The sequence below is a fragment of the Hyla sarda genome, unplaced genomic scaffold (genome assembly GCF_029499605.1).
Source record: "Hyla sarda isolate aHylSar1 unplaced genomic scaffold, aHylSar1.hap1 scaffold_511, whole genome shotgun sequence".
NCBI lineage: Eukaryota > Metazoa > Chordata > Amphibia > Anura > Hylidae > Hyla > Hyla sarda.
Genome location: NW_026610522.1, coordinates 1 through 15482, shown reverse-complemented (window position 1 = coordinate 15482; position 15482 = coordinate 1). Strand labels below are relative to the sequence as shown.

Here is a 15482-nt window from a genome sequence, read left to right as displayed (position 1 = left end):
TGAATGCCAATCTCTTCCTTTCCTAGGATACTTGGTCTCTGCCCAGGGACTACAAATGGATCCAGACAAACTCTCTGCCGTCTTAGATTGGCCACGCCCCTCCGGACTCCGTGCCATCCAACGTTTTTTGGGGTTCGCCAATTATTACAGGCAATTTATTCCACATTTTTCTACCGTTGTGGCTCCTATTGTGGCTTTAACCAAAAAAAATGCCGATCCCAAGTCTTGGCCTCCTCAAGCGGAAGACGCCTTTAAACGGCTCAAGTCTGCCTTTTCTTCGGCTCCCGTGCTCTCCAGACCTGACCCATCTAAACCCTTCCTATTGGAGGTTGATGCCTCCTCAGTGGGAGCTGGAGCTGTCCTTCTACAAAAAAACTCTTCCGGGCATGCTGTTACTTGTGTTTTTTTTTCTAGGACCTTCTCTCCGGCGGAGAGGAACTACTCCATCGGGGATCGAGAGCTTCTAGCCATTAAATTAGCACTTGAGGAATGGAGGCATCTGCTGGAGGGATCAAGATTTCCAGTTATTATTTACACCGATCACAAGAACCTCTCCTACCTCCAGTCTGCCCAACGGCTGAATCCTCGTCAGGCCAGGTGGTCTCTGTTCTTTGCCCGATTTAATTTTGAAATTCACTTTCGGCCTGCCGATAAGAACATTAGGGCCGATGCTCTCTCTCGTTCCTCAGATGCTTCTGAAGTTGAACTCTCTCCTCAACACATCATTCCTCCTGACTGCCTGATTTCCACTTCTCCAGCCTCCATCAGGCAAACTCCTCCAGGAAAGACCTTTGTTTCTCCACGCCAACGCCTCGGAATCCTCAAATGGGGTCACTCCTCCCATCTCGCAGGTCATGCGGGCATCAAGAAATCTGTGCAACTCATCTCTCGCTTCTATTGGTGGACGACTCTAGAGACTGATGTGGTGGACTTTGTGCGAGCCTGCACTATCTGTGCCCGGGATAAGACTCCTCGCCAGAAGCCCGCTGGTTTTCTTCATCCTCTGCCTGTCCCCGAACAGCCTTGGTCTCTGATTGGTATGGATTTTATTACTGACTTACCCCCATCCCATGGCAACACTGTTATTTGGGTGGTCGTTGATCGATTCTCCAAAATGGCACATTTCATCCCTCTTCCTGGTCTTCCTTCAGCGCCTCAGTTGGCTAAACAATTTTTTGTACACATTTTTCGTCTTCACGGGTTGCCTACGCAGATCGTCTCGGATAGAGGCGTCCAATTCGTGTCTAAATTCTGGAGGGCTCTCTGTAAACAACTCAAGATTAAATTAAATTTTTCTTCTGCATATCATCCTCAATCCAATGGACAAGTAGAAAGAATTAACCAGGTCTTGGGTGATTATTTACGACATTTTGTTTCCTCCCGCCAGGATGACTGGGCAGATCTTCTACCTTGGGCCGAATTCTCGTATAATTTCAGAGTCTCTGAATCTTCCTCCAAATCCCCATTTTTCATGGTGTACGGCCGTCACCCTCTTCCTCCCCTCCCTACCCCCTTGCCCTCTGGTCTGCCCGCTGTGGATGAAATTTCTCGTGATCTTTCCATCATATGGAGAGAGACCCAAAATTCTCTCTTACAGGCTTCTTCACGCATGAAGAAATTCGCGGATAAGAAAAGAAGAGCTCCTCCCATTTTTTCCCCTGGAGACAAGGTATGGCTCTCCGCTAAATATGTCCGCTTCCGTGTCCCTAGCTATAAGTTGGGACCACGCTATCTTGGTTCTTTCAAAATTTTGCGCCAGATTAATCCTGTCTCTTACAAACTTCTTCTTCCCCCTTCTCTTCGTATTCCTAATGCCTTTCACGTTTCTCTTCTTAAACCACTTATCATTAACCGTTTCTCTCCCAAATCTGTTCCTCCCACTCCTGTCTCCGGCTCCTCGGACATCTTCTCCGTCAAAGAGATTTTAGCATCTAAAAAGGTCAGAGGGAAAACCTTCTTTTTAGTGGATTGGGAGGGTTGTGGTCCAGAAGAGAGGTCCTGGGAACCTGAGGACAATATCCTGGACAAAAGTCTGGTCCTCAGGTTCTCAGGCCCCAAGAAGAGGGGGAGACCCAAGGGGGGGGGTACTGTTACGCCGAGCGCTCCGGGTCCCCGCTCCTCCCCGGAGCGCTCGCTACACTCTTCTCACTGCAGCGCTCCGGTCAGTTCCACTGACCCGGGGCGCTGCGATACCGCCTCCAGCCGGGATGCGATTCGCGATGCGGGTAGCGCCCGCTCGCGATGCGCACCCCGGCTCCCGTACCTGACTCGCTCTCCGTCTGTCCTGTCCCGGCGCGCGCGGCCCCGCTCCCTAGGGCGCGCGCGCGCCGGGTCTTTGCGATTTAAAGGGCCACTGCGCCGCTGATTGGCGCAGTGGTTCCAATTAGTGTTATCACCTGTGCACTTCCCTATATCACCTCACTTCCCCTTCACTCCCTCGCCGGATCTTGTTGCCATCGTGCCAGTGAAAGCGTTTCCTTGTGTGTTCCTAGCCTGTGTTCCAGACCTCCTGCCGTTGCCCCTGACTACGATCCTTGCTGCCTGCCCCGACCTTCTGCTACGTCCGACCTTGCTTCTGTCTACTCCCTTGTACCGCGCCTATCTTCAGCAGCCAGAGAGGTTGAGCCGTTGCTAGTGGATACGACCTGGTCACTACCGCCGCAGCAAGACCATCCCGCTTTGCGGCGGGCTCTGGTGAAAACCAGTAGTGACTTAGAACCGATCCACTAGCACGGTCCACGCCAATCCCTTTCTGGCACAGAGGATCCACTACCTGCCAGCCGGCATCGTGACATACAGCAATGACACACCTGTGTGAACAGCCAGGAGACCCCCCCCCCCCCATGTTATGTTACATAGTTACATAGTTAGTACGGTCGAAAAAAGACATATGTCCATCAAGTTCAACCAGGGAATTAAGGGGTAGGGGTGTGGCGCGATATTGGGGAAGGGATGAGATTTTATATTTCTTCATAAGCATTAATCTTATTTTGTCAATTAGGAACATTCAGCACCCACCCGCTATCAAGGCAGCTGCCTATCATGTCATGCCGTACCTGCACAGGTGTGCTGGCTACTCAAATGATCCAATTAAGGAGGCCATTTAGTCAGCAGCAGCAGAAGTCCTGTGCCTGGACGCTCCAACAGCGGCCAGACACAAGCAGAAGCAGAAGCAGCAGAAGCAGCAGCAGCACCACCTTTTGTTTTTTGGCTGCAGCAGCAGCAAGGCCCACAGGGCTGGCTAGCTGGCTAGCCAGCAAGCAGGTAGCAATGAAAGTAGGAATCTTTCTTTTTAACCCTGTAAGGGGGTGGTGCACTGTACCCGAAGATACTGCCATATCGGGTCAATGCATAGGGCGACGGAAGCAAGCTTCGAAATCGGCCCCCGTTCTCAAAAATCCATTTAATATATGGTCCCCAGATAGGGGACGTATCAGATATTAAACTGATAAGAACAGATACTACACTTGATCTTAGCCAAAAGGCCGAGAAGCAATAACCGTGAAAGGGGCGGGCCCAACAAGGTGCCCTTCATGGGCACTATCACTGCTTGCTGTCAGGGAGGCTGCCAGACAATTTTCCATGCACACTCTGGGCTGGGGGGCAGTCAACCACCAGTACACACAGCAGAACCTAAACCCATACCATTATTGCTAAGCAGCAAGACAGGGGCCCATTGCACTCCCACGGGGCCTTTTTAAATGCAATCCATAACCCGGATTTGCCAGGAACCCTTCTTACTCTTCCTACTTGCATGTGACACTGGGCTTAGGATCTGCATAGGAAACACACACACAAGCACACACCTACCTTTGTTGCCTGCAGATGCCTCCTTGGCTGTCCCCAAACGGTATCAAACCAACACCCACGGGAAGCTGTAAGCATAGAGGACATGCCTGCACCCCATTGGACTTACCTGTGTGGGTTAAACCCGGGTTATTTGACAACCTATGGCGGTGATGGTTCTGCTCAGGCAGAGCAGTGCTGATGCTCCTCATAAAGCTGTCGCTGCTGTGAAGGTTCTAGGTGACATCACAAATCCCTATGGTTACATACACAACAAAGCTGGGTTGTTGTTGTTTACACTCTGCAAGGCCTGTGGAAGTGAGTGACATCATAGCACTGTAGTTCTGAGGGTTCTAGATGGATGCAACAATCTCCTGTTGCTTCTATGAAGGCCATAATAGACGACATCACCAAACAGCTCCATAGTCACATACACAGCAAAGGAGAGATGTTGTTTACACCTAGTGATGTCAGTGGTATTGAGTGACATCACAGCACAGTGCTAAGGCTCCTGGGCCTGGACACAGCAGCGGCTGCAATATCTCAACGGAGAATACGTTTATATATATGTGTGTGTGTGCGCGTATATATATATATATATATATATATATATATATTTCTCCGCCGAAATCACTTTTAAACCCATTTCCACCTTTTTTTCCCTTCTCTTCCTCTTACTTTTTTTTCACGTTTTTTTACGTTTTTCTCCTTTTCGCCTCTTTTCTGGGCGTATTATTCTTCTTTTTCTTCTTTTTTTTCGTCTAATGCATACCCCATCAGTGCAGCAATGCTTATTCAATACCGCCAGCAGATGGAGACACTGGGGGATAATTTTCTAAGGATTTATACTGATTTTTCCTGTCTGAATTTGTCGCACAGAAAGTTGCAGGCCAAATATGTGTGACATTTCTGCGACTTTAGCTTCTAGAGCATTTTTACAACATTATACATAGGTGCTGAATACATAAAAAGCGACTGTTCAGCGACAGACAAGTCGCATCGGCTGAAAGTAGGCCAGAATGTCAGTCCATGTTGGAGCAGGTTTAGATACAGTCTAAAGTATAGATCTCAAAGTCTGTGCACAGAATTTAGCAAGGGCCTCGCACCTTCTGATGCATCAGGTAGGTGCACAATAGCATAGCCTAACCCTCTGTACTTTGGTCTATATTGATGCGGGACATAGACAGCCAGCTGATGACCAATCCATTAGTGCAATGGATGGCTGGAAGCATTTGTCTTTGCCTTTGCAATACCACAGAAGCAATGCATGGTCAATGTACAGCAATGACACACCTGTGTGAACAGCCAGGAGACCCCCCCCCCCCCCATGTTATGTTACATAGTTACATAGTTAGTACGGTCGAAAAAAGACATATGTCCATCAAGTTCAACCAGGGAATTAAGGGGTAGGGGTGTGGCGCGATATTGGGGAAGGGATGAGATTTTATATTTCTTCATAAGCATTAATCTTATTTTGTCAATTAGGAACATTCAGCACCCACCCGCTATCAAGGCAGCTGCCTATCATGTCATGCCCTACCTGCACAGGTGTGCTGGCTACTCAAATGATCCAATTAAGGAGGCCATTTAATCAGCAGCAGCAGAAGTCCTGTGCCTGGACGCTCCAACAGCGGCCAGACACAAGCAGAAGCAGAAGCAGCAGAAGCAGCAGCAGCACCACCTTTTGTTTTTTGGCTGCAGCAGCAGCAAGGCCCACAGGGCTGGCTAGCTGGCTAGCCAGCAAGCAGGTAGCAATGAAAGTAGGAATCTTTCTTTTTAACCCTGTAAGGGGGTGGTGCACTGTACCCGAAGATACTGCCATATCGGGTCAATGCATAGGGCGACGGAAGCAAGCTTCGAAATCGGCCCCCGTTCTCAAAAATCCATTTAATATATGGTCCCCAGATAGGGGACGTATCAGATATTAAACTGATAAGAACAGATACTACACTTGATCTTAGCCAAAAGGCCGAGAAGCGATAACCGTGAAAGGGGCGGGCCCAACAAGGTGCCCTTCATGGGCACTATCACTGCTTGCTGTCAGGGAGGCTGCCAGACAATTTCCCATGCACACTCTGGGCTGGGGGGCAGTCAACCACCAGTACACACAGCAGAACCTAAACCCATACCATTATTGCTAAGCAGCAAGACAGGGGCCCATTGCACTCCCACGGGGCCTTTTTAAATGCAATCCATAACCCGGATTTGCCAGGAACCCTTCTTACTCCTCCTACTTGCATGTGACACTGGGCTTAGGATCTGCATAGGAAACACACACACAAGCACACACCTACCTTTGTTGCCTGCAGATGCCTCCTTGGCTGTCCCCAAACGGTATCAAACCAAGACCCACGGGAAGCTGTAAGCATAGAGGACATGCCTGCACCCCATTGGACTTACCTGTGTGGGTTAAACCCGGGTTATTTGACAACCTATGGCGGTGATGGTTACATAGTTACATAGTTACATAGTTAGTACGGTCGAAAAAAGACATATGTCCATCAAGTTCAACCAGGGAATTAAGGGGTAGGGGTGTGGCGCGATATTGGGGAAGGGATGAGATTTTATATTTCTTCTCAGGCAGAGCAGTGCTGATGCTCCTCATAAAGCTGTCGCTGCTGTGAAGGTTCTAGGTGACATCACAAATCCCTATGGTTACATACACAACAAAGCTGGGTTGTTGTTGTTTACACTCTGCAAGGCCTGTGGAAGTGAGTGACATCATAGCACTGTAGTTCTGAGGGTTCTAGATGGATGCAACAATCTCCTGTTGCTTCTATGAAGGCCATAATAGACGACATCACCAAACAGCTCCATAGTCACATACACAGCAAAGGAGAGATGTTGTTTACACCTAGTGATGTCAGTGGTATTGAGTGACATCACAGCACAGTGCTAAGGCTCCTGGGCCTGGACACAGCAGCGGCTGCAATATCTCAACGGAGAATACGTTTATATATATGTGTGTGTGTGCGCGTATATATATATATATATATATATATATATATATATATATATATATATATATATATATTTCTCCGCCGAAATCACTTTTAAACCCATTTCCACCTTTTTTTCCCTTCTCTTCCTCTTACTTTTTTTTCACGTTTTTTTACGTTTTTCTCCTTTTCGCCTCTTTTCTGGGCGTATTATTCTTCTTTTTCTTCTTTTTTTTCGTCTAATGCATACCCCATCAGTGCAGCAATGCTTATTCAATACAGCCAGCAGATGGAGACACTGGGGGATAATTTTCTAAGGATTTATACTGATTTTTCCTGTCTGAATTTGTCGCACAGAAAGTTGCAGGCCAAATATGTGTGACATTTCTGCGACTTTAGCTTCTAGAGCATTTTTACAACATTATACATAGGTGCTGAATACATAAAAAGCGACTGTTCAGCGACAGACAAGTCGCATCGGCTGAAAGTAGGCCAGAATGTCAGTCCATGTTGGAGCAGGTTTAGATACAGTCTAAAGTATAGATCTCAAAGTCTGTGCACAGAATTTAGCAAGGGCCTCGCACCTTCTGATGCATCAGGTAGGTGCACAATAGCATAGCCTAACCCTCTGTACTTTGGTCTATATTGATGCGGGACATAGACAGCCAGCTGATGACCAATCCATTAGTGCAATGGATGGCTGGAAGCATTTGTCTTTGCCTTTGCAATACCACAGAAGCAATGCATGGTCAATGTACAGCAATGACACACCTGTGTGAACAGCCAGGAGACCCCCCCCCCCCCATGTTATGTTACATAGTTACATAGTTAGTACGGTCGAAAAAAGACATATGTCCATCAAGTTCAACCAGGGAATTAAGGGGTAGGGGTGTGGCGCGATATTGGGGAAGGGATGAGATTTTATATTTCTTCATAAGCATTAATCTTATTTTGTCAATTAGGAACATTCAGCACCCACCCGCTATCAAGGCAGCTGCCTATCATGTCATGCCCTACCTGCACAGGTGTGCTGGCTACTCAAATGATCCAATTAAGGAGGCCATTTAGTCAGCAGCAGCAGAAGTCCTGTGCCTGGACGCTCCAACAGCGGCCAGACACAAGCAGAAGCAGAAGCAGCAGAAGCAGCAGCAGCACCACCTTTTGTTTTTTGGCTGCAGCAGCAGCAAGGCCCACAGGGCTGGCTAGCTGGCTAGCCAGCAAGCAGGTAGCAATGAAAGTAGGAATCTTTCTTTTTAACCCTGTAAGGGGGTGGTGCACTGTACCCGAAGATACTGCCATATCGGGTCAATGCATAGGGCGACGGAAGCAAGCTTCGAAATCGGCCCCCGTTCTCAAAAATCCATTTAATATATGGTCCCCAGATAGGGGACGTATCAGATATTAAACTGATAAGAACAGATACTACACTTGATCTTAGCCAAAAGGCCGAGAAGCGATAACCGTGAAAGGGGCGGGCCCAACAAGGTGCCCTTCATGGGCACTATCACTGCTTGCTGTCAGGGAGGCTGCCAGACAATTTTCCATGCACACTCTGGGCTGGGGGGCAGTCAACCACCAGTACACACAGCAGAACCTAAACCCATACCATTATTGCTAAGCAGCAAGACAGGGGCCCATTGCACTCCCACGGGGCCTTTTTAAATGCAATCCATAACCCGGATTTGCCAGGAACCCTTCTTACTCCTCCTACTTGCATGTGACACTGGGCTTAGGATCTGCATAGGAAACACACACACAAGCACACACCTACCTTTGTTGCCTGCAGATGCCTCCTTGGCTGTCCCCAAACGGTATCAAACCAACACCCACGGGAAGCTGTAAGCATAGAGGACATGCCTGCACCCCATTGGACTTACCTGTGTGGGTTAAACCCGGGTTATTTGACAACCTATGGCGGTGATGGTTCTGCTCAGGCAGAGCAGTGCTGATGCTCCTCATAAAGCTGTCGCTGCTGTGAAGGTTCTAGGTGACATCACAAATCCCTATGGTTACATACACAACAAAGCTGGGTTGTTGTTGTTTACACTCTGCAAGGCCTGTGGAAGTGAGTGACATCATAGCACTGTAGTTCTGAGGGTTCTAGATGGATGCAACAATCTCCTGTTGCTTCTATGAAGGCCATAATAGACGACATCACCAAACAGCTCCATAGTCACATACACAGCAAAGGAGAGATGTTGTTTACACCTAGTGATGTCAGTGGTATTGAGTGACATCACAGCACAGTGCTAAGGCTCCTGGGCCTGGACACAGCAGCGGCTGCAATATCTCAACGGAGAATACGTTTATATATATGTGTGTGTGTGCGCGTATATATATATATATATATATATATATATATATATATATATTTCTCCGCCGAAATCACTTTTAAACCCATTTCCACCTTTTTTTCCCTTCTCTTCCTCTTACTTTTTTTTCACGTTTTTTTACGTTTTTCTCCTTTTCGCCTCTTTTCTGGGCGTATTATTCTTCTTTTTCTTCTTTTTTTTCGTCTAATGCATACCCCATCAGTGCAGCAATGCTTATTCAATACCGCCAGCAGATGGAGACACTGGGGGATAATTTTCTAAGGATTTATACTGATTTTTCCTGTCTGAATTTGTCGCACAGAAAGTTGCAGGCCAAATATGTGTGACATTTCTGCGACTTTAGCTTCTAGAGCATTTTTACAACATTATACATAGGTGCTGAATACATAAAAAGCGACTGTTCAGCGACAGACAAGTCGCATCGGCTGAAAGTAGGCCAGAATGTCAGTCCATGTTGGAGCAGGTTTAGATACAGTCTAAAGTATAGATCTCAAAGTCTGTGCACAGAATTTAGCAAGGGCCTCGCACCTTCTGATGCATCAGGTAGGTGCACAATAGCATAGCCTAACCCTCTGTACTTTGGTCTATATTGATGCGGGACATAGACAGCCAGCTGATGACCAATCCATTAGTGCAATGGATGGCTGGAAGCATTTGTCTTTGCCTTTGCAATACCACAGAAGCAATGCATGGTCAATGTACAGCAATGACACACCTGTGTGAACAGCCAGGAGACCCCCCCCCCCCCCATGTTATGTTACATAGTTACATAGTTAGTACGGTCGAAAAAAGACATATGTCCATCAAGTTCAACCAGGGAATTAAGGGGTAGGGGTGTGGCGCGATATTGGGGAAGGGATGAGATTTTATATTTCTTCATAAGCATTAATCTTATTTTGTCAATTAGGAACATTCAGCACCCACCCGCTATCAAGGCAGCTGCCTATCATGTCATGCCCTACCTGCACAGGTGTGCTGGCTACTCAAATGATCCAATTAAGGAGGCCATTTAGTCAGCAGCAGCAGAAGTCCTGTGCCTGGACGCTCCAACAGCGGCCAGACACAAGCAGAAGCAGAAGCAGCAGAAGCAGCAGCAGCACCACCTTTTGTTTTTTGGCTGCAGCAGCAGCAAGGCCCACAGGGCTGGCTAGCTGGCTAGCCAGCAAGCAGGTAGCAATGAAAGTAGGAATCTTTCTTTTTAACCCTGTAAGGGGGTGGTGCACTGTACCCGAAGATATTGCCATATCGGGTCAATGCATAGGGCGACGGAAGCAAGCTTCGAAATCGGCCCCCGTTCTCAAAAATCCATTTAATATATGGTCCCCAGATAGGGGACGTATCAGATATTAAACTGATAAGAACAGATACTACACTTGATCTTAGCCAAAAGGCCGAGAAGCGATAACCGTGAAAGGGGCGGGCCCAACAAGGTGCCCTTCATGGGCACTATCACTGCTTGCTGTCAGGGAGGCTGCCAGACAATTTTCCATGCACACTCTGGGCTGGGGGGCAGTCAACCACCAGTACACACAGCAGAACCTAAACCCATACCATTATTGCTAAGCAGCAAGACAGGGGCCCATTGCACTCCCACGGGGCCTTTTTAAATGCAATCCATAACCCGGATTTGCCAGGAACCCTTCTTACTCCTCCTACTTGCATGTGACACTGGGCTTAGGATCTGCATAGGAAACACACACACAAGCACACACCTACCTTTGTTGCCTGCAGATGCCTCCTTGGCTGTCCCCAAACGGTATCAAACCAACACCCACGGGAAGCTGTAAGCATAGAGGACATGCCTGCACCCCATTGGACTTACCTGTGTGGGTTAAACCCGGGTTATTTGACAACCTATGGCGGTGATGGTTCTGCTCAGGCAGAGCAGTGCTGATGCTCCTCATAAAGCTGTCGCTGCTGTGAAGGTTCTAGGTGACATCACAAATCCCTATGGTTACATACACAACAAAGCTGGGTTGTTGTTGTTTACACTCTGCAAGGCCTGTGGAAGTGAGTGACATCATAGCACTGTAGTTCTGAGGGTTCTAGATGGATGCAACAATCTCCTGTTGCTTCTATGAAGGCCATAATAGACGACATCACCAAACAGCTCCATAGTCACATACACAGCAAAGGAGAGATGTTGTTTACACCTAGTGATGTCAGTGGTATTGAGTGACATCACAGCACAGTGCTAAGGCTCCTGGGCCTGGACACAGCAGCGGCTGCAATATCTCAACGGAGAATACGTTTATATATATGTGTGTGTGTGCGCGTATATATATATATATATATATATATATATATATATATATATATATATTTCTCCGCCGAAATCACTTTTAAACCCATTTCCACCTTTTTTTCCCTTCTCTTCCTCTTACTTTTTTTTCAAGTTTTTTTACGTTTTTCTCCTTTTCGCCTCTTTTCTGGGCGTATTATTCTTCTTTTTCTTCTTTTTTTTCGTCTAATGCATACCCCATCAGTGCAGCAATGCTTATTCAATACCGCCAGCAGATGGAGACACTGGGGGATAATTTTCTAAGGATTTATACTGATTTTTCCTGTCTGAATTTGTCGCACAGAAAGTTGCAGGCCAAATATGTGTGACATTTCTGCGACTTTAGCTTCTAGAGCATTTTTACAACATTATACATAGGTGCTGAATACATAAAAAGCGACTGTTCAGCGACAGACAAGTCGCATCGGCTGAAAGTAGGCCAGAATGTCAGTCCATGTTGGAGCAGGTTTAGATACAGTCTAAAGTATAGATCTCAAAGTCTGTGCACAGAATTTAGCAAGGGCCTCGCACCTTCTGATGCATCAGGTAGGTGCACAATAGCATAGCCTAACCCTCTGTACTTTGGTCTATATTGATGCGGGACATAGACAGCCAGCTGATGACCAATCCATTAGTGCAATGGATGGCTGGAAGCATTTGTCTTTGCCTTTGCAATACCACAGAAGCAATGCATGGTCAATGTACAGCAATGACACACCTGTGTGAACAGCCAGGAGACCCCCCCCCCCCCCCCATGTTATGTTACATAGTTACATAGTTAGTACGGTCGAAAAAAGACATATGTCCATCAAGTTCAACCAGGGAATTAAGGGGTAGGGGTGTGGCGCGATATTGGGGAAGGGATGAGATTTTATATTTCTTCATAAGCATTAATCTTATTTTGTCAATTAGGAACATTCAGCACCCACCCGCTATCAAGGCAGCTGCCTATCATGTCATGCCCTACCTGCACAGGTGTGCTGGCTACTCAAATGATCCAATTAAGGAGGCCATTTAGTCAGCAGCAGCAGAAGTCCTGTGCCTGGACGCTCCAACAGCGGCCAGACACAAGCAGAAGCAGAAGCAGCAGAAGCAGCAGCAGCACCACCTTTTGTTTTTTGGCTGCAGCAGCAGCAAGGCCCACAGGGCTGGCTAGCTGGCTAGCCAGCAAGCAGGTAGCAATGAAAGTAGGAATCTTTCTTTTTAACCCTGTAAGGGGGTGGTGCACTGTACCCGAAGATACTGCCATATCGGGTCAATGCATAGGGCGACGGAAGCAAGCTTCGAAATCGGCCCCCGTTCTCAAAAATCCATTTAATATATGGTCCCCAGATAGGGGACGTATCAGATATTAAACTGATAAGAACAGATACTACACTTGATCTTAGCCAAAAGGCCGAGAAGCGATAACCGTGAAAGGGGCGGGCCCAACAAGGTGCCCTTCATGGGCACTATCACTGCTTGCTGTCAGGGAGGCTGCCAGACAATTTTCCATGCACACTCTGGGCTGGGGGGCAGTCAACCACCAGTACACACAGCAGAACCTAAACCCATACCATTATTGCTAAGCAGCAAGACAGGGGCCCATTGCACTCCCACGGGGCCTTTTTAAATGCAATCCATAACCCGGATTTGCCAGGAACCCTTCTTACTCCTCCTACTTGCATGTGACACTGGGCTTAGGATCTGCATAGGAAACACACACACAAGCACACACCTACCTTTGTTGCCTGCAGATGCCTCCTTGGCTGTCCCCAAACGGTATCAAACCAACACCCACGGGAAGCTGTAAGCATAGAGGACATGCCTGCACCCCATTGGACTTACCTGTGTGGGTTAAACCCGGGTTATTTGACAACCTATGGCGGTGATGGTTCTGCTCAGGCAGAGCAGTGCTGATGCTCCTCATAAAGCTGTCGCTGCTGTGAAGGTTCTAGGTGACATCACAAATCCCTATGGTTACATACACAACAAAGCTGGGTTGTTGTTGTTTACACTCTGCAAGGCCTGTGGAAGTGAGTGACATCATAGCACTGTAGTTCTGAGGGTTCTAGATGGATGCAACAATCTCCTGTTGCTTCTATGAAGGCCATAATAGACGACATCACCAAACAGCTCCATAGTCACATACACAGCAAAGGAGAGATGTTGTTTACACCTAGTGATGTCAGTGGTATTGAGTGACATCACAGCACAGTGCTAAGGCTCCTGGGCCTGGACACAGCAGCGGCTGCAATATCTCAACGGAGAATACGTTTATATATATGTGTGTGTGTGCGCGTATATATATATATATATATATATATATATATATATATATATATATATATATATATTTCTCCGCCGAAATCACTTTTAAACCCATTTCCACCTTTTTTTCCCTTCTCTTCCTCTTACTTTTTTTTCACGTTTTTTTACGTTTTTCTCCTTTTCGCCTCTTTTCTGGGCGTATTATTCTTCTTTTTCTTCTTTTTTTTCGTCTAATGCATACCCCATCAGTGCAGCAATGCTTATTCAATACCGCCAGCAGATGGAGACACTGGGGGATAATTTTCTAAGGATTTATACTGATTTTTCCTGTCTGAATTTGTCGCACAGAAAGTTGCAGGCCAAATATGTGTGACATTTCTGCGACTTTAGCTTCTAGAGCATTTTTACAACATTATACATAGGTGCTGAATACATAAAAAGCGACTGTTCAGCGACAGACAAGTCGCATCGGCTGAAAGTAGGCCAGAATGTCAGTCCATGTTGGAGCAGGTTTAGATACAGTCTAAAGTATAGATCTCAAAGTCTGTGCACAGAATTTAGCAAGGGCCTCGCACCTTCTGATGCATCAGGTAGGTGCACAATAGCATAGCCTAACCCTCTGTACTTTGGTCTATATTGATGCGGGACATAGACAGCCAGCTGATGACCAATCCATTAGTGCAATGGATGGCTGGAAGCATTTGTCTTTGCCTTTGCAATACCACAGAAGCAATGCATGGTCAATGTACAGCAATGACACACCTGTGTGAACAGCCAGGAGACCCCCCCCCCCCATGTTATGTTACATAGTTACATAGTTAGTACGGTCGAAAAAAGACATATGTCCATCAAGTTCAACCAGGGAATTAAGGGGTAGGGGTGTGGCGCGATATTGGGGAAGGGATGAGATTTTATATTTCTTCATAAGCATTAATCTTATTTTGTCAATTAGGAACATTCAGCACCCACCCTCTATCAAGGCAGCTGCCTATCATGTCATGCCCTACCTGCACAGGTGTGCTGGATACTCAAATGATCCAATTAAGGAGGCCATTTAGTCAGCAGCAGCAGAAGTCCTGTGCCTGGACGCTCCAACAGCGGCCAGACACAAGCAGAAGCAGAAGCAGCAGAAGCAGCAGCAGCACCACCTTTTGTTTTTTGGCTGCAGCAGCAGCAAGGCCCACAGGGCTGGCTAGCTGGCTAGCCAGCAAGCAGGTAGCAATGAAAGTAGGAATCTTTCTTTTTAACCCTGTAAGGGGGTGGTGCACTGTACCCGAAGATACTGCCATATCGGGTCAATGCATAGGGCGACGGAAGCAAGCTTCGAAATCGGCCCCCGTTCTCAAAAATCCATTTAATATATGGTCCCCAGATAGGGGACGTATCAGATATTAAACTGATAAGAACAGATACTACACTTGATCTTAGCCAAAAGGCCGAGAAGCGATAACCGTGAAAGGGGCGGGCCCAACAAGGTGCCCTTCATGGGCACTATCACTGCTTGCTGTCAGGGAGGCTGCCAGACAATTTTCCATGCACACTCTGGGCTGGGGGGCAGTCAACCACCAGTACACACAGCAGAACCTAAACCCATACCATTATTGCTAAGCAGCAAGACAGGGGCCCATTGCACTCCCACGGGGCCTTTTTAAATGCAATCCATAACCCGGATTTGCCAGGAACCCTTCTTACTCCTCCTACTTGCATGTGACACTGGGCTTAGGATCTGCATAGGAAACACACACACAAGCACACACCTACCTTTGTTGCCTGCAGATGCCTCCTTGGCTGTCCCCAAACGGTATCAAACCAACACCCACGGGAAGCTGTAAGCATAGAGGACATGCCTGCACCCCATTGGACTTACCTGTGTGGGTTAAACCCGGGTTATTT

General features: G+C 47.3%; 6 non-coding genes across 6 annotated transcripts; all 6 read right to left on the bottom strand.

Moving 5' to 3' along the window:
• Positions 1-3306: 3306 nt before the first annotated feature.
• LOC130337949 (U2 spliceosomal RNA) lies at positions 3307-3497 on the bottom strand. Its single transcript, XR_008878750.1, has one exon. It is a non-coding gene; the product is annotated as a U2 spliceosomal RNA (small nuclear RNA).
• A 2079-nt stretch (positions 3498-5576) lies between these two features.
• Positions 5577-5767, bottom strand: LOC130338019 (U2 spliceosomal RNA). Its single transcript, XR_008878796.1, has one exon. It is a non-coding gene; the product is annotated as a U2 spliceosomal RNA (small nuclear RNA).
• A 2225-nt stretch (positions 5768-7992) lies between these two features.
• Positions 7993-8183, bottom strand: LOC130338006 (U2 spliceosomal RNA). The gene has a single exon (XR_008878785.1). It is a non-coding gene; the product is annotated as a U2 spliceosomal RNA (small nuclear RNA).
• Positions 8184-10270: 2087 nt separating this feature from the next.
• On the bottom strand, positions 10271-10461 carry LOC130337948 (U2 spliceosomal RNA). Its single transcript, XR_008878749.1, has one exon. It is a non-coding gene; the product is annotated as a U2 spliceosomal RNA (small nuclear RNA).
• A 2095-nt stretch (positions 10462-12556) lies between these two features.
• LOC130337994 (U2 spliceosomal RNA) lies at positions 12557-12747 on the bottom strand. The gene has a single exon (XR_008878774.1). It is a non-coding gene; the product is annotated as a U2 spliceosomal RNA (small nuclear RNA).
• Positions 12748-14846: 2099 nt separating this feature from the next.
• On the bottom strand, positions 14847-15037 carry LOC130337938 (U2 spliceosomal RNA). Its single transcript, XR_008878740.1, has one exon. It is a non-coding gene; the product is annotated as a U2 spliceosomal RNA (small nuclear RNA).
• Between the last annotated feature and the right edge of the window lie 445 nt (positions 15038-15482).